Source organism: Emys orbicularis, chromosome 22 (assembly GCF_028017835.1).
Source record: "Emys orbicularis isolate rEmyOrb1 chromosome 22, rEmyOrb1.hap1, whole genome shotgun sequence".
Lineage (NCBI taxonomy): Eukaryota > Metazoa > Chordata > Testudines > Emydidae > Emys > Emys orbicularis.
In genome coordinates this window covers 19,621,987-19,648,509 of record NC_088704.1, presented here as the reverse complement: position 1 = coordinate 19,648,509, position 26,523 = coordinate 19,621,987, and the positions used below count along the sequence as shown (strand labels likewise).

The 26,523-nt window shown below is 41.5% G+C and overlaps 1 protein-coding gene across 1 annotated transcript in view; it reads right to left on the bottom strand.

Moving 5' to 3' along the window:
- The window catches only part of PRDM16 (PR/SET domain 16), a 431,201-nt gene that overhangs the window by 282,993 nt on the left and 121,685 nt on the right, over positions 1-26,523 (bottom strand). The gene's annotated exons all lie outside the window — the stretch shown is intronic.

Here is a 26,523-nt window from a genome sequence, read left to right as displayed (position 1 = left end):
TAGGTACTCAATTTTAGCTTATTTACAGTACGACAGGCAGTACTTATGGAACAGAGACACTAATAAAGGAAACCAATGCTGATGAATCTTGGTTCCGTTTTCTGAGCAGCTCTGAAGAGGAGTCATTCAGACATGATTCAGAGGAACAGTGGCCTCAGCCCTATGCTCATCTCTACAACACTGAACATCTGCCAGGGCATGTTGGTCATGTCCATTTCAATGACCAGGAGCACTCCTGCTTGCACATCCCATAACTGGAGCATAGTTAACTAATCTCAAGGCTGGGATCACCAGTAACAGCCGGCCCCAGTACATGTACAGCAGATTAGTGCCTCAGGAGCTCTGTTCTGTGGCATGAGCTGTGACCCTAAGAAAGCCTACGGCACCTGTGGCTCAGGTTTGGCCAGAGCTGCCAGACTAGTTTTAGGTTTGGTTTATTTGGTTCAATGGGTTATTCAATTAAAGCTGTGGCCAATTTGACCTTCCAACGATGTCTCTGTCTTTATTTGCGGTTTGGCACTCAGCAATGTATGTTCCTTCTCAAGCATAATTATAGCATCCCTAGCTTATAACATCGCATTAAGAGTAATGTATCATATATGCTTAAACAGTGGACATTTTAAGTTACTCTCTCAACCACACTACATATATTGTTTCATAAAACTTCATAGGACAGGGATGTGGTTTAATGCAGTGCTACAATGCTGAAACTGAAAGCTATGGAAAAGTTGTATAATATCGGTTCCAGAAAAATATTCCATGCAGCATTTCACGATCTGGTTAGAAACAGATCAATTCAAGAACTATTTACAACCATTTTTCCTAAAGAAACCAAAACCTTTAAAAGTCATGTGGCTAAAACACTTATTTAATTTAGCAGCATTCAGAACAGTAATTATTAGGCTTTAAATGGCCAGTGGTTTCTTCTTTTTCTTTTTTAATTGATTTGTGTGATCTTTTCACAAAAGCAACAGCAGAACTGCAGCTGTTTCCCTTGTACCCAAAGTTTTTAAGTTGTTTAGGTTTTAGAAACACCCACATAAAACATTGAAGTGGGATGTATACAGAATAAAGGTAAAATTGTAAGTAGGAGCAATTAACATTATTAGTCAGAATTGGTAACCGCATCCAGTTACAAACAATGTGCCCAATCTCGGGAAAGCTTAGCACCCCCAACTTGAAATGATTGCAGTTGGAGTGGAGGCTGCTTAGCCTTACAGGATTGGATCACAAATCAGGTTTGAAAAAGGAAGGTTTGTTGTTGTTTTTACAGTAAATATTCTTAATGCTGCAAGGCTGTTGAAGATCCATTCTTCCAGAATAATTAGGAAATAAGTGCTATTATTTTAGAAGTACAAATTATTACACTTGAGATAATTGCAAGGAAACACCATTATTAAAGCTATCACCACATATAGCACCACAATTTTCTGTTTGATTTTTGCTTCTAAAAGCTAAATAAACCGAAAGAAGTTTTAGTAACTAGAAACCTGTTTTGTAACGTTTTGAGGGTAGTTGAATAAAAAAATGCAGTGGAACCTAAAACGTGGATACAGTGAAAATTCTGCAGTGAAAGAGAAGATAATCTGAGATTATTATTTTTTTTGTGCACTGCTATACTCAGAGTGTAATTTTGCTTATTGTGACCCTTCTTAGAGTATTTTTAGTTATTGCTTATGTTACAGTAGCACCTAGGGTTTGTACAACAGCTAGCACATAGGCCAGGTCTACACTACCGCGGTAGTTCGACGGCTGGCAATCGAAGTTCCGGGTTCGATTTATCGCGTCTGGTCTGGACGCGATAAATCGATCCCGGAAGCGCTCGCCGTCGACTGCGGTACTCCAGCTCGGCGAGAGGAGTACCGCGGAGTCGACGGGGAGCCTGCCTGCCGCGTGTGGACCGCGTCTGAACCGCGGTAAGTTCGAACTAAGGTATGTCGACTTCAGCTACGTTATTCACGTAGCTGAAGTTGCGTACCTTAGTTCGAATTTGGGGGTTAGTGTAGACCAGGCCATAGATAGAAATAGTACCTGCCTCAAAGAGCAATCCAAATATATGAGACAGACAAATGGTGGGAGAAAGAAATTATGTTTATCCCCATTTTGCAGTTAGGGAACTGAGTCGCAGAGAGATTAAGTGACTTGTCCAAGTTCACCCAGGAGGGCTGTTACAGAGCTGGGAACTGAATCCAGATCTCCTATGTCTCCTAGCACCTTAACCATTCTTCCCCGCTCTTAAAGAAGCGGAATGTGGGGGGGTGAGGGAAGATAATACTATAGGTGGTTTTCACTGTAGTTCCTTTCCAAACAGGGCTCTAGCAGAACCTCTGCACTCCACAAGCACCTTCTTTAAGCATGAGTAGAGGAGGTGTATTTTTCAGTAAACAGACAAATCCAGAGCAGGGTAATTTGTAAAAGTACCACGGCAGTTTGCAATCCAAACACAGGCCTACAATCACTGCTAACCAGCCTCAATTACAGCCGAAGTGTTTCCAGTCACTCTCTTCTAGGTCGCTAGAAGGCCTTGCCAAGAACATGAGATTTTTAATGACTTTGGAAATATGCTACACAATAGTAAGTTGTTTACTTGTAAGAAAACCTGAAATTCTTTATTTTGGTGTTGCAGTGGTTTCAGGGGATAGGTTCACAACTGTGCTGATCATTCCAAAACATTCTTCAGGGAGGCCTAAAAAAATAAGGAAAGTGTGTGTGTGTCAGGGGGCGAGGGGGGGAGGAAGAGAAAAAAAAATATCTAGACTACAGGCATCATTTCACCTTAGCCACCGCAGTGTCTGAATTCTGCCTTGCTGATGTGTCTCTCACTTCCAGAGAGCATTCATGTGCGGTGTTGCAGGGGATTTTTTTCAGTCTAGCACCCCCTTTAGCAATTCTGCTAAACACCCGTGCGCTGCCTCTTGCTCTGGCGGAAAGGTAGAGGAACCCAGGCCTGCCTTCTCCTCTGGGTTTCATCCCAGGGACCCTGTTTTAGGTGGCTAAGGACTGTTTCGTCAATCCCTCTGCCACTTCCCTGAGCTGCTCCTACCATCATCCCAGCCTTCCAGACTAGAGCACTCAGCAGGCCAGCCGTCTTCTGTCAGTGTCTGCCTCCCCTGTGAGGGAGGAGGCAGCTTTTATACTGGCCCCTTTCTCCCAGTTTATCCCCCAACTGGCTGGAGGAAGAGAGGAGCCTTGCCCCACCCCCTCTGCCAGGCTCCTGATCCCAGGCCTTTAAAGAAACAGTGCCTTTTCCCTCCCAACCACTACTTAGTCCTGGGACCACATCTTCTGTGTCCCTGTCCCTCCTTAGGTCCTTGTATAACTTTCCTGGGTCTTTCAAAATCCTTAAAGAGACATACCAGGCGGTGGAGTGGGCTGACCACTAGACATTACTTCTCTTACAAACAGGCTACCCACTATCTGCCTATAAAACATTGTCAAATGGGCTGATTTCTCTAGCCAAGCTCATCCATTTTGGTACACACACATCTCACTTAGCACACAGACAACTGGAGCGATTTTTCTCAAGCTTCCGAAAGAAAGAAACCCAAACCTCCTTCACCAATCAGTTGAGATTTGGCATAAAATAAATTCCGGCCCCTTTTCCCCCTGAAAGTTATTAGGAAATGAAAAGAGGAGCTATCATGGATCTCCATAGTTTCTGCTAGAGTGTTGGCTACTACACATTACTTGAATCCAGTGTAATAAATCGGTATTCACATGCCTCCTGCTATACTGCAGCCAAACTAACATTATTGAAGTAAATGATTATTGGGAAATAAATATGGGATGTATGTTTGGCAAGAAGACAACAGTTTTAAGAGAAACTTGGGGGAAATGTTAATTAATATTCCCAAATATCAGAGCTAATAAGATAGTTATTAGATATTGAGTAAAACAGTAATGGTTCTCCTTAAACTATATATACTGAGGGTTAGTAGCAGCTATGGCATAATAAGTCTATTCCACGGTTGTTAATTCTAAATGAATAGAAATAAATGTATCCCGCTAAGTTAGCATGTTGGCTCAGGAATATACAGCTCCTGCCATTGTAATTGGAACAGAATGTAGCCTTGTTACTCCATTGTGATCCCAGGGAGTATGGTGGAAGGGGTATCTATAGTGGTATCTGACTTTTCTAGAGCTAGATTCAAGATGCTGCCTGGTTTCAAAGGAAAGGCGAACCCTAGCCATTCAAATGATAGTTAGTCAAAGTGACCCGGGAACAGCAATTATTATTGCAGTAGGGAAATCTTAAAGCAGAACTGTGCTATTGGCTCTTAAAGAAGACAGGGCAGACTCTCGTGACTGCAGAACTGAATTTAAAGGCACGGAGTGGAGCACAGAAAAGTGGAGGATGGTGGCAATGGAAAGTGGGTCAGTGAAAATGACCTGAGAAGAAGCAGGCTCTGGCGATGCACAGCGCTACATAAACAACCAGGTAGTCGGCCCAGTTTTCTAATTTGGAAGCATATATTAGGTCTCCAAATTCCACCTCTGGCACTCAAATTGGTCCTTAGATGCCCACATTTATTTATTTGTAAATTATATTTACAAAGTGTGCGCATCAGAATTTAAAAAATTGCCAACAATTAATGATGCATAAATAAAATGGTGTAAGTGTATAAACCACAATCACTCCCTCAGACAAAAGTCTGAGTCCATGGAGCTTTTTACAAAGCCTTGGCACCTGGATTCTTCTCTCTCACTGCAGGAGTCAATGGAGCGACACTCTATTAAGACTAAGGGCACGTCTACACTGGAGAATTTACAGTGGTGCATCTGCACCGATGCAACTGCAGCACTGTAAGCTCTCTAATGTAAATTAAATTAAATTAAAATAATTAATTAATGTAGCCACACCAAGCTGACAGGAGAGCACTCTCCCATCAGCTTAACTACTCCAGCCCCCGCAAGCAGCAGTAGCTATGTCGGCATAATGCTGTCCACACGGGTGTTTGTGTTGGTGTAACTTATGTCGCTCTGGGGGGTGATTTAGGCTAGGTCTACACTACGGGGGGGGGGGGTGTCGACCTAAGATACGCAACTTCAGCTACGTGAATAGCGTAGCTGAAGTTGCGTATTTTAGGTCGACTTACCTGGCTGTGAGGACAGCGGCGAGTCGACCGCTGCCGCTCTGCCGTCGACTCCGCTTCCGCCTCTTGCCGTGGTGGATTTCCAGAGTCGACGGCAGAGCTATCAGGGATCGATTTTATCGCGTCTTCACTAGACGCGATAAGTTGATCCCCGATAGATCGAGTGCTACCCGCCCATCCGGCGGGTAGTGAAGACGTGCCCTTAGTCACACCCGGAGTGACCTAAATATGCCGACATACGTTGTAGTGTAGACGTAGCATCATGATCCTGATGTTCCCATTACGCCTCTGGCATTTAGGGCAGCGATGAAGCTCCTCCAGTCCTGTCTCCATGTAAATAATTGAGAACCAGGCCTTTTGACTCAGTGGGACTACTGAGAGAATTCCAGAGTCTAGGGCCTCATCTCCCAGACGTTCAAATCTAGTCTCATACCAAGAGCATCTCCACTGATCTTGACTGTCATGGGAGCACATGGGAAGAGAGTACGCCAAATGTCAGTGTGAATGCCAGATAGGCTTGAAAATGGAGCCATGTCATCTGATTCTAAACAGGGTATAAAAGCAAACCATGCCAATTCTGGGGAGCTGCAAATGAGCAAAGAAAAGGAAACCGAGGGAAAATGGGGGATTCTCAGGCTGCTAATGTTTGGGGATTTTCCATGAAGAGTCAATTGCTGAGCCATGACCCTCAGATGTAGGGGAAATGGAGCTTTCTTCATCCAAAAGGAAGGGGGGGGGGAAACATACACAGATGAAGGGAAAAAGAAAAACACATTTGTCATACAATACAAGGAGCTGAAGTATTTTGGGAACAGATTTACCATCTCTCAATTAAATATGAGGCAGCATGACTGTGCTTTCGTTGCACAGTAGTTTCCACTATGATAACAACTCCAACAACTGCCTCATTGTGGGCCACGGAGAAATGAGAGGGACTCCCACAGTGAATATTAATGACTGACCTCTGATGTAATCATGGGGAAAAATAGCACCCAACAAAAATTACAGTTTTCACTTCAGCATGGAAGGCATTTCTTGCTGCCAAATAGGAACTATCAGGGGAGAATAGCTATCACAGCAGGGCTCTGCTTAAGGAGTACATACTACATCTCTTTTATAGCCTCAGAATAGGCCTTCTGTATTAAAGAAATATCTCCTCTTCTCTTTTTGAGACCTCAAAGATTTTTCTGAGTTTATTTCTTTTTTCTCCCCTAAGAAACTGTGTGGCCCACTTCACTAAAGGGAGAAGTCTTTGCTTCTTCACTTGCTGGCTTTTTCTGTCCCAGATTTCGGAAAGCACAGCAAACCCTCTGCTATAGCTTACAAATGTTTCCTCTAGTAAAAAGTGCAGCTCTGCTTACGCAAACATGTCCCCAGAAAAAAGCTTTCATAAGCATTATACGCCATAATCCCCAAAATACTTGTGGTTGCTGTAAATGTTTTCTCTTCTGGTATTAGCAAGTCAAATTATTTTCTACTCTATGATTAGCCTCTTTTGCACTTAAGAAACAGGAATTCCAACAGAGTTGAAAGCATAGTGGGGCTTAGCAGAGCTCAACCTGTGAGATACTTGAAATGGCGCAGGTAGACAATAGAGATTACTCTGTAGTACAGACCATTTAGTATTGTTGCTATTTGGACATACCAGTCCAGATTTAATTTAAAAAGTAATCCCAAGTGACCCCACTCTTGATCTGACATTGTATAGTTTTTGAAGGTCAATGAAGTGTGGTTAGCTTCTCCTCCTTTCTTTTCAGTTTCCATATACTGCCATACTTTCTAGAACTGGAAGTGGAGATACCAAGTTACCATGAAATGGAATATTCTCATGGTAATTCTCACCCAGCCGATACCTGGTGGGTAGTTCTAGAAACCTCCTGGGATCTGCGTGATGTCAGAAAGTCTTCAGACGGGCATCTGAATTTAGGGATGTTTATCACAACTGAACCTTTGGACCATTAATTCATTGGCAGTGTTTTGAAAAGAGCAGGGATGGTCATGGAGACAAGGCAGGGCCATTTCTCTTCCCCCCTCCCCCCCCCCCCCACACACACACTGTCCAGCAGAACAGCCTGGCTGCACAGGGGGAGAAACACCCAAAGAATGGGTAGCGTGAACATGCGTAGGAGCTCCAGAAGACATTCGGCCTCTGGTTCTCCCCCCAGGGCAGTGCAGTTCCACACAAACCCTTACTAATGGCTGTATCTACATGGTTCACTATAGCACTTGGCATACACCCATTTAACTCAACAAGAGTATTGCTGAAAGACTGTAAGGTTTGGCTGTATGACTGATCCCAAGTCTCCTGAAAGACCAAAGCACCGAAAGAGCATGAGAATTCTCATGCACTATGTTCCAGCTTGAATATAAGTAGCAAAGTTTTATAAAATGTGTAGGGGACTGTAATGCAGTCATTGTCCCGCTCCCCTCTGAAGTATAATCATCACTCTCAGCCACAGGAGTTAAATAGATTTATTGCAAAGCGTCTAATTTTGTAAAATGGTTGAATGTTGCCCCTTACATTCAACAGACTATAGATGGCTTTAGACCTGTAAATGTGTTTGAGGTTGATCTTTTGTGTCACGCTGTTGGGTTTAAGAGCTTCTTTGGGACCTTAGCTGGGGATGACCCACGGAGACCCTGCTGAGAGCGAGTACCTCTGAGAAGGGTGTTTAAAGGCACTCTCGAAAGCCATGCATTTTGTCAACCTGAGCTAGCTGGGAAGTGGCATGGCCTGCTGTGGAAGGGAGACTGACCATGGTAATTAGCTAGATGTCACTACAGTATACTTGTGTGATGCTGTACTCCTGGAGTACGACGTTTGCTTGCAGCTCCTGGAATAAAGTAGCCCATTAGCTGAATGCTGGCGTTCTCTAATCTAAAGAGGGACGGCGTTCCTCCCTTGTCCAATAGATTTTCAAAGCGGATACAAGTAGGTAGGACATTAAGAGTACCCCTCTGGGTGCAAATTATCTCAGGATATCTATGTAATACTGTCAAGTCTAGCAGGGATATTTTGCTGTAATGTCTGAACAGAAATAAGAGGGCACTGTGCGAGATCTGCAATGAGTGACTTCCGCCCAAGAAGCTTACCCAAGCGATTACAAGCTCAGCAGTGTGAAGGCGTCTTTATATCCCAGTTGTTGCCTACAGACAAGGAGGATTGTGGTTTCAGTTTAGGCTATGTACATATGCAGGATGCATATGGGGCAAGTCCAGCCACTAGAGGGCGGAGTCCAATATTTGGTTAAACCTCTCTGGTTTCTTCCCATCACATAACATATGTTTGCTGGTGGAGGTGCCATCAATATAGTATGCTAGTAAATCTGCATTAAACCTACTGCATATTTCACTATGAAGCCTATTGGCTGCTCCCCTCAATGTTGTTCTAAATTTAATTTGGCTGGCAACAAAAAAACAAAACAAAACAAAAAACAGAAGACAACCCAGGGCTTCAAGAGGATTCTCTGGTGGATTTGGTTTGCATCAATACAGCATTCATAAAAAAGTTCTGATATTTTCATTTTCTTAACTAAAGAGGAAGTTTAGGAAAGTTTAAGAGCACTCTTCACTTCTACTGAGTTTCATCACAGATTTGCTGGCTTTTATTCGCAGCATGTGGGATGTTGCCATTCACTAATGACAGCCACGCTGTCCTACATACTCCCTCCTCTACTGGCAAGTATTTCAATGCTCTGGAATGTCTGATCATGTGAAAAGCGCTATAGAAATACAACTTGACCTTATTGTTATTGTCATGAAACTAAAATTAGTCCTTCAAAGCTCACTAGCAAACTTACTCAGTAAAAGACCATCTTGAAAGGTTGTTTCCACAGATAATCAGATATGGGGATAGGCTTAAAATCTGTGTGACACCAATGATGTTTCTGCAACAATTAAAGTGATGCTTTATTATTGGTGATAAGCCTCATGAATAATCTATTTGGCAGCTGTAATATATATATATAAATCTAGCAAAGGAAATGTGCATTATTTCCCACCTAGAAAGTAGCAGAACATTAATGATTGCACAAAAACAATGAGGTAAATTATTTTTTACAACATAGGATTCCATTAGCGATACACCTAGTTATGTGAAATGATTAAACAACTTTTATATCCACAGACATTTGGAGGAACATTGCAGATTCCTTAGCCTTTAAGACATACAGAATCCACCCACACTGAACTCAACTCAGGCTGCCAGTGTCTGAACTGATTTGATCAGCAAGTAAGTGTGCTCTTCTTTCAATTGCACTGACCTCGTAAGACATAATATTGGGCCCAATCCTACATTCCTTCTGTACTTAAAAGTCCCATTGAATGCAGTGGGAGTTTTGAGAGCAGAGAGAATGCAGGATTGAGCCCATAACACTTTTGTCATACTCCATTGCATTATTCTGTTGGCTGACATACGGTGACTTTCCAAGCTAAAATTTGGCAGACAGCTTAAGAACTGGATGTTCACAGAAAATGGGTCATTTTTACTTGCACATAAAATAGCAACAGGCTCAAATCCACAGTGCTGCCAGGACTTCAAGAGGATTCTCTAGTGGATTTGGTTTGCATAAATACAGCATACATATAAAACGCTCTGATATTTTCATTTTCTTAACTAAGGAGAAAATTTCAGGCTCCCAATGAATTCAGACATTTCTTGGAGGCTAATGTGCAATCTCAGCTCAAGGAAAAGAACTTGTGTCAAAGAGTTGAAAATCTAAATATCAATATATTAACTATACCCCTAGATCTGAGTGAAATTGTAAAGAGGGTCAGAGAAATGGCTTATTTCTTTAATTGAGATATAGCCTGAAGGGGATTGGTTGATTAATTGTTGAGGATTTTTTTCATTTTATTGTTCATCCTTTATAACTGATACATCTTTACAAGTTTGAGAACAGATATAGCCAATGACTATCATGGTATTGTCTCCAACTGCTTCTTATCTGTCTACTGTCTACTATAATTTAAAAGACATAGTCAAGCAAACACCGAAGGCATAAAATATCCATTAGCTTAAGGCTTCCCTGAGACCTATTTCTTCCGCGCTGACTCCAGAGGAGAAGCGGCAGCATCAAACATTTGTTTCAACCGACAAGGGAATGTATCCATTCCCTTTATGGTGGCAGAACATGGCAAAGCTCCTGCAGTGTTTTTGCTTTAGCCTCAACTTTTCTCTTTAAAAATCTGTACTGGAAATTGTTTTGGATTCTTGCTATATTAGTAAAAAAAACTATGAAAAATTTCACACCTCCAGGAAAACACAGAAAAAACGGACTTTTTGCCATTTTTTATTGGGGGGGGCTGGGGGGGGCACAAAAGGACTTCTCTTTTCCCATTCAGGCATTCTCATTTATATTTTTCCATAAACAAAAATTTGATTTTGGTGCCTCAGAATCATAAGCCAATGGAAATAGTGCAAAAGAACAGAATTATTGCTCTACCACAACAAAGCACTTAAACAGGTACTTAAATTTCAAAGTCAACAGCAGCCACAGTGCTTGGTACCTCTGAAAATCAGGCCTCTCTTCTGGAAATAACCCTAAGGGTTCTCAAACAAACAGCTGTCTTGGATTCCCTCTGGAAGACTGTTTGGGCCTCCAGTCCCCAATCCCGTTTCCTTACTCTGCTCTCCACATCTGATAAGGCCTCTGGAACTTCATCCCGGTGGCTCATATGAAACCAATTAGCGGGTCTCAGTTCAGATCTGAGATGTCATGTTTGTTAATCACAAAGAATACCCCATGGCACCAAGCGGCACCCAGACTGGCAGTCCCTATTAAGGCATCAAGCACTGAATTGGCATGGTGAGCAAACAGCCCCGCTCACACCTTGGCCAGAGTTGAAATACAATGGCAAGGCAGAAGCTTAGTGCAGGGCAAAACTGCAGCGTGCCTGCTCACACTGACCCTGTTGTTTGGATACAGAGCCTGTTTTCAGAGGGGAGGGGCATCTTGCAGCTCCCCTTTGCTGGGACTGGCGTTGTGCATCTCTGAAAAATCAGACCCACGCTCTACAGGGATGTCAGTCCAGGCGTTTTGTGGCATTGATTCAAAAGTAATGCCAAACAAGGCAACACCCAGTGCAGGTCCCACTGTCCAGGTTATCTGGACCAGCTTCTTCTGGTCACCCCTCTCTTTACAGATTGTTCAGTGAACTGTTTAGGGTGCCAATGGTGACATATCTTCCGTGGGTAGGAAGCCTCCTGCCTGAACAGGCAGAAGACAGGGTTTGTTGTTTTTAGCTCTCAGAAGGTGAGAGATATTGAGGCTGAAGAATTAAAGGATCTCTGGGCTGCCATTATGGTGTATTTTGAAAGTACTTGTTTTTCCTAATTCCACAAACAGTGCTAATTAGCGCCCGCTGTGGGGATAGGCTTTGCTTTTGGTTCACTAGGAACTGGACTGAAATCACAAATACAATTCACTGGGAAAGCAGAAAGTAAGTTACTTCACATTTGTGAATGTATGTAATTTCCCCCAAAATTCATTGCAGGGATTTCTCATCCCCATCAATGTTGGATATATAGAGATCTACAGTACTTGCCAATGGACATTGGACAAAGAGCAATAAATCCAGCAGCATCTGGGTGAACACTGAAGTAAGAAGCAGCCAATGAGAAATCATTTGTATACACATGGCCTACATGGTTCCTAGACCCTTGGACAATGCCCTCAGATGTTTTCTGCATAACCCTGGGATGCCCACAGAAGGGAAAGTAGACTCTACTGTGTAACTGACCATTTAGAGATGTCTCTCACTCATTCATTCATGAAAATCCTTGGTTTTCACAACCTCCCACATTTGCAAGAAAGACCTAGACAGACACTTAAAATAAATAAGTGTGGAGGGACCTGACCCTAACTGAGAATAGGATGGGCCAGTGTACCACAGTGCCATTGGAGTGCCCCATGGTCTCTTTCTATCTCAGAATGTTTATACTGCATGTAATGATTTGGTCCAATTCTGCATTTAACTCGCAGATTAGAATGATTCCACTCTTGCTTGGGATGTTTTTGCCTGATTTTTCAATAGTATAGGAAAATATCTGATGGACAACTTTCCAGCTTGGGACAACATGATGCCTCCCTTCAGTCATGTATATAATTTTTCCTTTTTGTGTTGTGTCCTGGGGGTTCAGACTAATGGATGATGCTAAAGCTGAGAACATAATTTATCTGATGAATACAGCCTATTTTTCAGTGTGTGGAACAGTCATGAGCAGATCACATTTTCCTTGAACTTATTCATTATTTTAAAGTATCCAAAACTTCACCTTCTTTTTTTTTTAAATTTCTGTGGATTGATCATGAACAATTTTGTGTGAGGATCTGGTATTTGAAATTCACTATCAAAATGCATTAGGTAGCTGTGACTGTTCAGATAAGTCACATCCCATCATTTCTGTTCTGATTGAATGACTGATCAACTAATTTCACTGTGCACATGAATTTAAAGTTCAGTTTCCGCAAACCTCAAATCACCCAAATCCACATGGAAAGCAATTGTGATGGAATGCAAACGTGGCTGAAATGAATCAACAAATCTGAATATGCAACCATCTCTAGCCGGCATCCACATTCCAACTCCTGAGTTTCTAGGCTCCTACTTCCCTTTTTATTGTGTAATTTAATTCTTGTGCGTCTCATGTATCATTTAAACATCAGTGGAGCATAATATTTTCATTTATATGAGTGTCTTATCAGATGATCTTACAGCACTGTAAAAATAATAAGGCTCAATATTTAAAAAGGGTAAACAGGATGACCTGGGTAATTATAGGCCTGTCAGTCTGACATCGATCCCGGGCAAGATAATGGAGCGGCTGATACTGGACTCGATTAGTAAAGAAGTAAAGAAGGGTAATATAATTAATGCCAATCAACATAGGTTTATGGAAAATAGATCCTATAAAGCTAACTTGATACCTTCTTTTGATGAGATTACAAGTTTGGTTGATACAGGTAATAATGTTGATGTAATACACTTAGAGTTCCGTAAGGTATTTGTCGGTACTACATGACATTTTGATTACAAAATTAGAAAGATATAAAATTAACATGGCACACATTAAACGTATTCAAAGCTAGCAAATTGATGGGTCTCAAAACATAATTATAAACAGGGACCCATCATCGAACAGGTGTGTTTCTAGTGGGGTTCTTGACTGTATGCTTAGCATTTTTATTTACGACCTGGAAGAAAACATTAAAATCATCACTGATGAAGTATGCAAATGACACAAAAAATGGGGGAGTGGCAAATAAAGAGGGCAAGTCATTGACACAGAAGATCTGGATCATTTAGTAAGATGGGCACAAGCAAAGAATATGCATTTTAATATGGCTAAATGTAAACGTATATAACTAGAAACAAAGAATGCAGGTCACACTTACACAAGGGGAATCTCTCCTGGGAAGCAGGGACTCAGAGATTTGGGGGTCCTGGTGGATAATAAGCTGAACAAGAACTCTCCGTGTGATGCTGTGGCCAAAAGGGCTATTGCAGTCCTTAGCTGCAGAAACAGGAGACTCTCTAGTAGGAGTTGAGAGGTTATTTTACCTCTGTATTTGGCATTGGTGCAAAACTTGCTGGAATACTGTGTCCAGTTCTGGCATCCACAATTCAAGAATAATGTTGATAAATTGGAGAGGATTCAGAGAAGAGCCACGAGAATAATTAAAAGACTAGAAAACATGTCTCAGTGATCAACTCAAGGAGCTCAGTCTAGTTAGCTTAAGAAAGAGAAGGCTAAGGAAAGACTTGTTCCCCAGGTACCTACATGGGGAGCATATATTAATAATGGTCTCTTCAATCTAGCAGATAAAGGTATAACACAATTCAATGGCTGGAAGTTGAAGCTAGACAAATTCAGACTGGAAATCAGATGTAATTTTTAACAGTGACACTAAAACTATTGGAACAACTTACTAAAGGTCAGACTGGATGCTAGGAATTATTTTAGGGACATTCTAGGCTTGTGTTGTACAGGAGGTCAGACTAGACGATCACAATTGTCCATTCTGGCCTTGGAATCTATGAAAACACTTAGGAGGTAGGCACAACGTTAAGATGTTCATTTTGTAGAAGGGTAAATGAAGGCACAGGAAAGTTAAGTGACATGGCCCAGGTCTCAGCAAACGAGTAACAGAACTGGCAATAGAACTCAAGAATCCCAATTCCCAGAGCCCTGCTCTAACCACTAAATAACACAGCTTCTTGGCAGTTAACACTCATCAGGATAAATTCATGCAAAACATACGATCCCAAGATATTCATTTTTGGAGTCTTACTCAAGGAAAGTCATTTTTACATGCCCTTGAAATTGGCTCCTGGGTGGACGTGGGTTTTTATTTAATCCCTCTCCAATGTAAAACCACAAAAAACAAAATGAAGGGATAAGTCAGCAAAATGCTCTTCTCATATAGCAGGTACAGAAGTTTCAAGATTACTACTAAATTTGAGTTTCCAGCCTAATGAAGCAACCTAGCATCATGCAGCTACTACAATCGGCATGTAAGATAGTGACAAGTGTAGCTTTCCTCATCTAGTCTCCTGCGAGAACAGCCCTTTAAAAGTATTTCAGTCTTAGACAAAACTAGGAAACGCAGAGGTATTCAAAAGTGTGTGTGTGGGGGGGAGGGGACCTAAAAACAACATAAATAACTGAACTATTCAAAACTTCACAACTGTTCAATGTTTGGTTTGAATTTTAAGCCAAGATTCATTTCAGATTTGCAGCAAAAGGTGAGTCTGTTCTGATTTTATCTTTATTACTTCTCCTATCCTTAGGTTAGACCCAATTCTCTTATTAAAAAGGTAGAACTCTCAAAATATGAGCACCAAGAATTGGTAATGACAGAAATATGGAACTGTGGAGTTAAACAATCATATTTAAAATAATCTTTCTAAAAAAAGTCTCCGTAGAAGCTGGTTGTAAAAAGAAAAAGCTTTAAAGATTTAAAGTGCCTTTAGTTCTAAATACAAAATTAAGTGTTTTCTTTTATTAAAGGATTTCTGCTGGCGGAATGGAGACTAAATCCTGTAACAATATTTCAAAGTGTTCCTTAATACGCATTTTCCTCTAGTAAAACCAGCAGGGAGAGTGTCCAAATAACTCTCCACTAAATGCCAGTATTATATTTCCAGTAAAAGTCTAGTTCAGCCAGGCATCAAAAATATTTTCACAGAAGAGCCTATTAGAATCAAAATCTTATTAACAGGAGGTTGCTGTCTGCAACTAAACTTTACCTGATTGCCTCTGTTTTTTTTCTTTTTTTTTTTTTTACATGCCCAGTATTACATTTGAATTTGAAATGTATGAATACATTTCTTAAAATTCTACAGTGTTGTGCAGACAGTTCATGGCCTAGTGAGATATAGCAGATAGAATTGGATTCCTTTAAAGAAAAAAATATGGCCAAGTTATGCATTGTTAAAGCCACTGGGGAAGATAAATCAGTCTTTGGGGATTTCTGTGGCAAATTATTTGCTAAAACCAACTCTCAGTGATGAAGTAGCAAAAGAAATATAGAGTACATAATACAACCACAGTCTTTAATCTCAACAAACTTTCTGCAAATTTAGGGAACAAAATATGAACAATTAATAAAGCAGAAACCAAGTCTGGGAAAGAGCTGATTCTTAGAGAAAAATCAGAATTGCATTTTGCTGCTTTGGCTATTTTCTCATCAAGTCTGGTAAAGCATGAAAAAGTTCCCAATTCAATGGAAAGTTCTTTTATGACAATGTGAAAAGGTAAAACCTCTAAAAAAAAAAACGGTGTGAAAGATAATTTGTCTGGTAAGAGAAATTTAGTCTCGGTAAAATAAATAAATAAATGTAACAAGTTGAGGTCTCCAAAAACTAACAAACGATGCTTGGTATTTCTCTCAATCCTGAACTGCAAACTGCAGAACAAGAATAAAGCATTTGTAACTCTCCAAAAGGAGACATTGGATTTGGAATTCACATCTCTGCCAAGTGAAAGCTTTTCTGCTGTTGTCACTGTCTCATTGTCATTCTACTCACTGCAGGTTCCCTAGGGTCCAGAACAGGAGTCCTGGCATTATTAACATAGCAGATTAATAGCAGTGGGAAAAGACATTTTCAAAAACATGCTAAATATTAATAATAATCAATAACAATTTATATTTCCTAACGTGAGCTAGACAAACATACCCTGGGCATGGAAGGGAGGGGGAAAGGCAGAGCAAAGGAAAGGGACAGTATTAGCAGACTCTGCAGAATAAAGAGAGAACCAGTGAATCAATGCAGGACAGGGGACTGAGCCGTGAGGTGGATGTCAAAAGCCAGGCTCTGTTTTAAGAGGAAAGAGATGCAGATTTTTAATGTAACAATATAAAATAGATTTTCTGGGACTGGCCAAAAAAAAATATTCTTCCAAATTCAACAATTTTAAATCATGTCATAAACAGAAGAGCTGTACAAACCCCCTGAAAAATTTCACCTTACAATTTTCACCATTTGGGGCAATATTGTACTCTGCAAATCTTCCTTTCCCCCCAAACAGGTTATAATGATTATTTTTTAAAAATCAGAAATTTGTAAATGCCCACATTTCTACATTTGTGTTTCACGGCTGCCTTGTGCTCTGAAAAGGGTTAATTTTCAATATATGAGAAATATATTTTAATGCAAGAAATCTGAAATTTGAGTTTTTCAGTGAAACTGGCTTACTATAGTTCATAGCAATTTTAAAAATATATGATTGCGAGCAGGTTCAATCTTCCATTGTGAATATCACACACAATTTTAGCTATCATCAGCTGATGCATACAGAATAGTACAATGCAGAGTCCTATTGCTTAGAGAGAATCCTGAAAGAACAGCTTGGATTCAAACAAATCCAATCTCTGTTTACAAAACCCGGATCTGGCTTTTCCATCTTGGGCCCATCTCGAGACTTCTTAGAATCTGGAATATGGATTCCAATCTGTCACTGAGCAACTGGACAAGGCCCATCAAATGTTGATTCACGTGAGTTTGGGGGGATTTTATAACATCCTTCTCCCTGCAGCCCCAAATACCAGAGCTTCACTTGAGCATAGTTTTCAAAACCCCACTCTAGGAGAAATTTACAAGGGTGGGGTCTTGCAGACAGCTGCCCAAAATGGCAGAGGAAGGGGTCTCCTACTTGTGAAGGCTGAAGGTTGGATATTTGGAGATTTTATGCAACTGCACTAATTTGCCTAGGGAAGAACATGCATTACCTTTTTAACATAAACAACGGCAAATGTCCTGATTATCAGCACTGAAGACTGTCAAATTTACCACCTTGAAGAAGCTTTATGAACACAGGTATTACTACACTCCAACCTGGCTCTGTCATTTTACTGGGCTGGGGGTCCAGGTAATTCAGGCTGCTCCTTGAGTCTCTGGGCATGGTTGCTCCCTGTCCTAGAGTGGGTGGGAGGCTGTGGTTGGTTTGCTAGCCCCTGGGCCTAGCTGCTGCTTGCCCATGGAAGTGGAAGATCTGGGGGTTTGTCTAGCTGGGTTGCCACCTCTTAGCTGGGTGCAGAGCTCTGGCGCATCCCTTGCCCCGTATTCCCTTGCTTGGGGTGGGGAGTGTCCCGCTCCTCCTGCTTAGCTAGGAAGGGCCCTGGCTCTGGCTCCTGCTCCCTGGTTGCTACACACAGGCTTCTCTGGCCAGGGAGATACTTAACCATAGAGATGCATGCCTTGAGTGTCTCAGCTCTCCACCTGGGAGGTTTAAGCTGCTAGGTAAGAGCTGCTGAGAGAGAAGCTAAAATCAGCAACAAGAGGCAGTTGAGAAGGGCCAACCTAGTTGCCCTCCAGGATCTCCCTCCCAAACCCCAGCTTGTTTGGGGTGAGGGGAAGTCAGGTTAGAGTGAGCTCTTCGTTGGCTTTTGGATTCTATTATAGCGCCATTGAAAAGTCTCTCTTCAGCCCTGAATGTAGGTAAAGGTGGGTGACTGGGAGAGACGCCTACAGCCCGATTCAGACCAGAGATCTGAAACTAGGACTCCCAGCTCTCAGGGGAGTGGCCTGATCCCAGTATCATTTCCTCTGGCCCAGTGGAGATTTGTATAAAGTGGAACAGCCCCAGCAGGAGAGTCTCTCTCTCTCTCGTTTTGACCAGAAATTCCTGACCTGAGAAACCTTCCTGACAAAGCCTTTTGTTGAAACCGACCTTTTCCACTCAAAGTTTGCTTCAAATCAATCAGAATTTTCTGACGAAAACCATCCCGTTGAAGAATTCCCAACCAGCTCAATGACTCACGCCCCTCAAAATCATAAGATTTTTTTTTAAATAATAATGAATGTTGGGTTGATTTTGAATTTTGTCTTCTGGTTTCTGAGCCGGTAGGGTTCACTCAGGCCATATTTTCAAGCTTTTCGTCACAACCATAAGGGCTAAACATTTACTTTAAAAAGAAAAAGAAAGCTAGGAATCTCCTGTAATAACCTGCCTCCAGCAGCTGGAGCTTTAAAGAAGAACAGGCATCACAAAACTCACAATAAAAACATTTAAATTGGCAACACTAACCCTCAGATATGAATCTGACTTTCATGGCTGAAGTACATCTCTAATTACTCCTCTCCCCACACCACTAACTCAGGGTTAACTTGACAGATTCCAAGCAGCAGGCAGAGAAAAACCTAGAAAGACTCCCAGTGAAGTCCTAAATGCACACTGCTGATTGGCCAAAGAGACAAGCCACTGCTGCTCTCTTAATTAAACCAAACTCTCTTCCTCTGCTGCTAGGCACCACCTCCTTCAGGTACCACTGCTCTGATAGACTCTAGAAATGTTTAACTGTTATAGGGAAAATAATATTTGACATGGACAAAATTCATTTTAAAGGCAACCGCAAGAAACACAATTAAACCTATTTTTAAGCCCAGTTCTCCACAGAGAGCTCTTTCTTTTTCCTCACGTTTCATCTCCTGGTTTCAATGAATGTTTGTCTAGTGAACACCCTTCCATGGAGACTACCACATTAGGGTTTTTCCCTGGTCACTGAAGTGCTCTTTGCAGACAGGCTTTCCTGTCTAATTAAAAAAAAAAAATACTGCATAAAAAAGTCTCTGACAAAGTGCTAAGCATGTGTTTAATCCTAACTCTTTACTCACATGAAGAAAGCCATTTACATGTCTTTTCCAACCGGAAAGTGTGCCTGGAGTTTTTCCTGTAACATTCAGATAGGGGATAATGGCAAGTCTCACCAACAACGAGGCATGTTGTAATAATAAAAATAAATTGTATTTATAGACCTTTTCAAACACTTTGCAAACAATTATGTAAACCTCATAACATCCATGAGCAATAGAAACATATTTCTATCCATTTTACAGATAGGCAAACAGAGGTGCAGAGGGGTTAAGTGACTTACCCAAAGCCACACAGAGATGGGAACAAACACCACATGGAAAATTCACCCCTCATAAGCACACAAATCTCCCATTATTTCCAATGGGAATTCACATGACTCCTGGTCACATATTCTAGCTTGGAGAGCAGAAGAAACACTTCAAAGATACTCAAACAAAATCTACGCAAGATGACTATTTCTGACTCGATCTTTGAGCAATAGGCGACTGATCGCATCGCTTGGCGCCTTGGTGTAATGTTGGGTGTCCGGGACTTGGAGAAGAACTGCGTTGTGCAGCTAGAAGCAGGGCACCAGGTACAGAAACAACGTGCAACTCAATCAACACAATCAGGCAAATGGTTCTGTGGTCAGTGCGGTAAATGTCGTTCTTCCCAAACTGGTTTATGGACTCATACAAAGACCCATTAGTACAAACTATGATCAGTGACGTTGTCCTCAAAATCAGGGTGGCCTGTAGTCGTTTCACTCTTATCATTCAGCCACCTGACCTCGCAACCCTACCATACTAGGTTTACTTTTTGTCTGGGTTCATAAGGGGATCCCTTTAGAGGAGGATACATGGCACTTTTGAGTGAGAGGGAGGGGGAGTGGAGTAGGGGCAGGTGTGGCAGAGTTCACTGTAGAGCTACCACCATATGTACAGTTAGGGTGACCAGATGTCCCAATTTTATAGGGACAGTCCCGGTTTTGGGGGCTTTTTCTTATATAGGCACCAATTACCCCCCATCCCCTGTCCCGATTTTTCACCCTTGCTGTCTGGTCACCATATGTACAGTATCCTGTCTCAATCTGAGATCCTCCAAAGCAAGCTTAGGTGGTGCACCCTGCCACCTGGCTCTATTTAAAGCCAATACATTATTCTAAAAAGGATTATTTATATTGAAAATCCTCCTGGGACCCCAGTATTTGTATTTCAGGGCTGCCGCACCCCCTATTTCCTCATTGCTTTAATATTGCCGGAGGCAGAGCAGTGAAATGAGTTGCGATGCCACTGTAATTTTTATCAAGGCTTGTTCCTGGTAAAAAGCCTCTTTGTTTCAAAGAAATGTGATTTGGCCTTTTTCCTCCTCTGCGCTATTCCTTGGTTAATATACCACTTCCACTTGCCCTGGGGCTAGGAAAGGTATTCCATGGAATTGCTCAAATCTCACTGTTTTTCTTCTAAATCACAACTGACTTTTTTTTTCCCCTCGACCCTTGCTAAGCACTATCTAAGCTGACAGTCTGAACCTCGAGATTTGATTTCTGCCTTAACTCTTCATCTCCTGGATGTTAATGCTCACGAGGCTATAGTCTAGAGACGCATGTCAGAACTGGTCAATCTGCTCTTGCCAAGGATGGTCGTGGTACAGGGCAGAGAAACCCTGGCTAGTGGTTTTTTCATTTTGTAGAAACGTAAAATGTAAAAATAAATGACTTCTGCTGGGCTGATAATGTTCATTGTGAGTCATGTGGCTGTAAAAACCATTTTATAGGGATAATTACAGACAAGTATATTGGGAAATAATATACCTGAAAAAATCCACAAGGAGATATGCAGGGTTCTAGGTGTGGTATTTGGGAGATCTAAAGCTTTTATTTCACGCTACTAGCAATTCTCTCCTATGCATACACACACTGCAACAGCTTGATAAGACTGAACATCAGCATGGATACTTGATCAGCAAGGAATTGTTTTTGAATTATCATTGTTATTTTCAATGAAAGTGGAAGCCAATGCTAATAGGATCACACAAATATAAACATTAAATGATAGGGAATATACGGTTAATGGGGTAATCAAATATATTTCTGACCATCACACATTGCCATCAAAGGGTGCAAAATCAGCGAAGTAAAAAAACAAGGTCCAAGCTATACTAAGACAGCAATTACCAAAAATTAAAACGCAACAGAAAAAGCAAGTAGGAGTCTCCACATCTTCAATATACTTCTGCTTGACTGGTCACTTAAAGGGGGCCCCCCCAATCCATGATTTCCCCCCCAAGGAAAATCTAAATATTTTCCGAGATGACATTATGCCTTATTCTACGGAAGGGCACAGGAAAGACTTAAGCCCTGATCCTGCAGTGAGCACCATGCAGGCAGGTTCCTGCACCCTCACTGAGCTCCACTGGAGTGCAACAAACTATGAGATGGGAAATAAATAAGTCACTGGGCCTCTGTGCAGGGTGCATACCCACCCTTCTGGAGCAGGTTTCAGACTGAGACCCAAGACCCCAAACCAATCCATCCTTCCTTCTTTTGGGGCTTCTGAAGCTTCCCAAGCAGATAAACCGGCATGCAAATTGGGCTGCTTAGCTCCGTGGTGCACCCTACATGGAAAAACACAGGGCAAGGGATGGGAGGGGAGGTACTTGGTGAAATATTGTTCTTCATAAGAACTAGAGCTGGTCAAAAAATGGAATTCCCAGCCCACAGAAAACACTGAGATTTCAAAAATTCATTTCATCCTGAATCAGAACAAAAAGTCGAAATCTTGGAAATTTTCACTAAATTAAATATTCTAAAATATTTTATTTCAACCTTATCAAAAGGTTCAAAGTTGAAACATTTTGTTTTATTTTATGCTCTATTATTAAAATATCAAAATGATAAGTCATCATGAAGCACTGATAGTCTCCTGTAGAAAACTGACCAAGTCGATACGTTCCCACAAAGCATTTCAGTTTCATCAAATCAGCATTTTCTAAACATTCTGCCAGAAATTTTCTGACCAGCTCAAATAAGAACCTACATAGATCCTTCATACGACATTTTTGTAAATTAGCACATGCACAAGTATTTAAAATATTAATAGACCCACAAATAGTCAAAGTAAAGGTTTTATGCATAGGTCCAAAGATGAATATTTTATTTGTAGAACAATTGTTACATGAAGGTAAGTCTCCTGGTGCTATGTCTGCATCATCAAGATCTCTCAATTATAGTTCATGTAGTTTTTAATGCCAGGACTCAGGTGTTTGCCTTTGCTTCTTGCATATTACACCTAGCTCATTTTTAAGCATCACACTTCTGCACCAGTCCTGAGATTGTCTAACTGAGTTATGATATGTTTTGTGTCTTGCATTTCTCATATTTTGTTTTGCCAAAAATTAGGCTGGATTCTCCTTTAAGATACAGGCCAGCAAGAGAGCCTGAGTGCAGGACTGATAGACAATTGGCCAGTATTAATTCAGTGAAATTGACGATCATAGCAATCTTGCATTTATACAATACCCAAAATGCTTTACAAATTTAAACAAATACAAAATATATAATGCACTCACTTTACACCTCTCTGAAATGCAGTCACCTCTGGGGTGAAATTCAGTACCTATTAATTGGCACCCAGTGACACCACACCATATCCAGCCGACTCTGAAAAAGCAACGGAGCTACCTAGGCAGTTTCATCAAAATGCCATGGGTTAAAATCTAAAAACTTTTTTAAAAATGCTACCTATTTTCTTATTGGCTCACGTTGAGTTAATTTTATGCAATGCAGCAATGTTTTGTGTTTACGTGGATATAAAATTTGCACTCAAACAAAATTCATTCAAAAAATAGCACAACCAAAAATGATACAAGTTCTTAACTTCATCCTGGATGATGCCTATGCCTTGCTGTTGAGAGAGAGGAGGTTTTTTTTTTTTAAACTGTTTCTCTTTGCTTTGCAGTAGCGCAGGGAAACTCTCTTTTGGGGGGTTCCTTGCAGGAAATTGCCTGGATGCATCACATGAAACAACCTTTCCTAGAGCACAGAGAGCATACAGAACACTGTCAGATCACTGCTGTGCCCTACCATCTGGAAGGTGCACCTGGGCACATAATATTCAGTCCAGCGTAACATTTGGGTATTTTTTTTAGGGTTTTCCCCTTGTTTTCCTTTTCCAGTTCCTTAGCTTTGCTGCTCCCCAGGAAGCCAGCTATGTGAAATCTTTAAAGGAGTAAGATCTCATGCCAGGTCAGTCTCTCTTTTCTTCCCCTTCACATACAAGACCCTTTTAAATGCCGTCTTCGCTGTTAATAAAGATTTGATGCAATGGGGAAGGATTTCCAGTAGGGTTGTGTTGTTTCTGTTTTCCACATAACACTGGGATTCTCAAACAGCCCTGCTCGGTTCAACTGGCCAAAAGTGCATAGGCTACCCCTGGTGTATGTAAAAAGGGGTGGACTGAGGCTGTCCTTATCTTTATTCTGGAGATGCAGCCAATGGAGACTATAGGTCCCAGAATACAATGATCTGAAGATTCAAGCAGACGGACTGCTAACCTCTGGGATCTATTCCGAAATCCCCACAGGCTATGCTTCCCATGTTAAAGAGGAGTTGCACTGTCCTGCTCCTTCAGCTGCATTTGGACCTCAGACTGCAATTTGGTCACCCCTGAATGTCATATTGGGATCCTGACTCAAAACAGCAAATGGCTTTAGAGAGACAGTAAGGAAAAGCTAGAGCAAGCTCCTTTGGAAGTAAAATCCTCACTAACCAAAGCCACACTCTTCTGTGGCCAGTACTGATGGGTAGCGGACTTGCCAGCAGGTAACAGAATACTTGTCCTTACCGCAGGTAAGAGGACAATGAAAAGTGGCTGGTGACTTCTTTGGAGCCACTGTCTTCCTCAGCTAACTGCCTCTGCCCCATCCTCATATCCTGTGGTGGCTTCTGAAATAACCAGGTTCAGGAGCATCACATATGGGAAGGCTGCAGCACACCCAGAGGAACTGCAGACGTTAGCAGTATGCTGACCACCAGTGTAAGTACTCAGAGCCCTAGGGGGCTTGGGTGAGGTAAGGAGATGGGGCAATGGATAGGGTGGACATCTTGGGTTGGTAGGGAGCAAGATGGTGGATTCTTCAAAGTTATGCACACGGGAGTGGGTGGGTGCATTTGGGATATGTTGGGGGGGGGGAACCCTCACTATTGTTCGGCCCTTGCTGGCCTCCAAATATTTCAAGTCTCTCTTGCTTTCTATTCCCCCCGCCCCCCAACTCCACACACACACACACACACACACACACACACACACACACACACACACACACATTTAAAAAGCCAAAGTTCATTGGAGCAAACTGCTTCGGCGCATGAACAAAATCCCCAACACTTGCCACATCCTATCACAACTGTAATAAAGATGTTTATAGTTTTAACCATCAAATAAAGTGCTTAATTCCACCGAGCTTGTCCCCTCTGCTCATTCACTCCACGGCTTCATTTAGCAGGCCAGCGGTAAAAAAAATTCATTAATTTTTATTAACAGGGAGAGCCATTTGTTCCCTGTGACAATATTTGACTTGTCGAAATGATTTTCACCTCTGCCATGAGGTGCGCGCTCCCCACATACATCACCCGATTACTCCAAGAGCAGCCCGAGTTGCAGTCATTAGCCAGTGAATTAACGACAATCCACAGCGCTATTAATCACGCTGACAAAAGCGTTAGCTTGCTGCTGACCCGAGCACGGCTCTGGGACACGAACAGAGGAAAGGAGAGCACAGCCACAGGGCTAGGAAAGAGAGGGTTTTTTTTTTTTTTTGGGGTAAGCTGGCGAGGCAGAAAAAAAAAGAGAAATTAGATAGTCAGTAACAGTGGAGCAGAAGTGACCTATACATGGAGACTGGGGGAAGGGACAAAGGTTCCAGTAGAGGGTGTAAGGATAAACATCCAGTTGTTTCATTGTAACTAAGTTTCCACTAAGCACTTCGGGTAAATTTCTTTTTAAGCACCTAGGTGACTTAGGAGTACAGGTCCTTTCAGTGGGACTTTTGTAAATGGTACTCTGTGGATAGATGATGATGGTTGGTGAAGGCTAGGTATTATTTTCCAATTTACTGCTCCATCTCCAACATTTTGGCTTCCCTCCCCCAGAAAAAAAAATAGCCAAAAACCATTGCCTCTGTTCCTAGAGCTCTGGACAATTATGGCTGAAAATACGGTTTAAAAGAAACAATAGATGTAACTTATAGGTTACTATGGCCAAATTTTTGAAAAAGCATCTGCTGATGTTCAATTTCAGGCTGAACACCTCGGAAATCTGGGACACCCAAAAATATGAGGCACCCATATTCAGTGGCCAATTTTGAAAATACTGACTTATATAAAAAGTCAAAGAGATGATCACTCAAAAGTGTTTCAATACAACTGCCTAGGTATGGGTGACCCTATAAATAATAAATATTCCTTATAATAGTTAAATATAATAAAACCCACCAAACTGTTTGCACCTTAAAGGCCCCATGACGCGGAGTAGGTTTGAAGGAATGTGGCTCCCATTTGAATGCATGGGAAAGCAGACTTACATAACTGTTGTAAGGGGGAAATCTTTGCAACAGCTTTGAATGTTCCTGCTTTCCCATGCATGGAATGGAAATGGAACCGCATTCTTTCGATCCTGCCCTGTACCATCCGTCTGTAACTCCCACTAGAAAAGACCAGTTTCAACAGAGAGGCTATTCACAGTTATGAAGATAATAAAACCCTGGTGGGAATGGCAAAAATTTGTTTAGAACATTTTTTTTTAAATACAAATATTTTTACCTAATAAGCATTTAAGGCAGAATTTTCAGAAGCTCTCGCTATTTCCCAGGCTCAAACCCACCTATGATGGGATAAGTTACAACATTTTGCTATGATGATCATTAATATAAATTAAATTAATATAAAGGCATTATAAAGAAGTTAACAGCAAACTACAACCCTGCGCTATAATTATATGTACTCTGTCTGCATTGTAATCTCACACTTCTAATCCAGTTTTCAGTGCTCTCCATCCCCTGAGTTAGAGAGTCCCTCTCTCTCTGAAGTGGGATTGTTACTAGACAGATTGATGGTATTTTGTTTTTACCATACAAGAGAATTTTAGGACCTGTTTCTTGTTACTCACTTTCATCGGTTTAATTCTTCTCTGTTAGGGAGGAATCTTGTGAGGAAAGCTGGATTCGGAAATCCATGATTTCCTGTCATTTAATTCATTTCAGCCAAGCAGAAGGCAAGGCGGTATTCCAGTTTAATGCTGCTACTTAGATACAGTAATAACCAGGGGCTAAAAAGGATTTTGTCTGCTGCTTTTT